This window comes from Malurus melanocephalus, unplaced genomic scaffold, assembly GCF_030028575.1.
Source record: "Malurus melanocephalus ecotype Western Australia unplaced genomic scaffold, MMel_1.1 scaffold_125, whole genome shotgun sequence".
In the NCBI taxonomy this organism is placed as follows: domain Eukaryota; kingdom Metazoa; phylum Chordata; class Aves; order Passeriformes; family Maluridae; genus Malurus; species Malurus melanocephalus.
The window spans coordinates 546,066-547,322 of NW_026623357.1; positions in this window are offsets into that span (position 1 = coordinate 546,066).

Genomic DNA, 1,257 nt, shown 5'->3' on the forward strand with positions numbered 1-1,257 from the left:
CTTTTGAAGGTTGGTTTGAGATCCAGACCTATTCCTGGAGGCTGATTTTGCTCTTCTCCCAATTCCTGCAATCTCTCCTGGATGTCAGAGGCTGCTTGGCAGCTCCTCTTGGCTGCCCATGAGTGTCCCCCCYATTCTTCAGCTGAGGGAGTCACTGAGCGTGGCCAGGCTGTGCTGAGGCATCAGTGGWGCTCACCCATCTGTGATTCATAAATCAAAGGGTGGATAAAAAACTGCAGATTCCTCATTCCAGGTGTACAGGAGCACCAGGATTTCTGTTCCATGTCCAGCTCTCCAAGGAAAGTCATGCTCCTTCCCATCAAGTGATGYTCCAAGGGTTGCTCCCCTTTTTCCTGAAGAAATCAAGCTGGAGGAGAGGCATTGGTGAAATTTGAAGTTTGGATGAGAAAAATCYAAGAGATGAGTTGAAGGGAAGGGTCACTGAGCCCTCAGAACACGGGGCAGCACATCAGGAATTCCCTACACTTCCTCCAGCACCTCCCAACCTGGCAGATCCTTAAGAATCCCTTTCCTCTCCTCTGTTTAGAGGCMCAAAGATCAGGTTTGGAATATAGCAACACTTCAGCACCTTTTGAGGATCTCAGAGCAGATATTAATTAAACTCCTGAGCACCTGTGGGAAGGGAGTAAACAGCCCAATTGGCACTTTATGGCAAGGAAATGACTAGCCAAGGTCATCCAGCCAGGCAGGCCGTAAAACAAGAATTACACAGCTGCCTTTCCTCCAAAGAGAGATGCCCCAAAATGAGAGCTCACCTGAACTTTTACTCAGATTTGGGGGAAAAAAATGTGCAAAGCCGTCTATAAGAATTTTCCTCACTCCATCACAAAGCCTCTGTTGCATTTTCCAGCCCTGGATCTGCTCTCTCTCACTCCAGCTCAGGCAGGAGTTGCACTTGAGGAATGAATGCAGGAGATATTTTGTTCCTGGGAGGAGGCTCTGAGAGGTAATTTKATTTTATCCTTTCGGCCTGATTTCCTCAGCGTGTGAACACACGCAGATAATGATAATTCTGATGTGTTTGCTGCAGCTAAACATCAGYCCCATTTCCCTCTTCCTTTGCTAGGACCAAAACCCCTGGGTAGAAATGAGAACCAGAGCAGTTCCTGAGCACWGTGGAGCTGTTCCTTCTGTTGTCTCGGGCTGGGAGTTGCTCAGGGGTTACTTTGCAGGGCTGTGGAAATTGAGAATGAGAAACAGAATCCAGAAAACATTGGGGAAAACTCAGCAGATCGA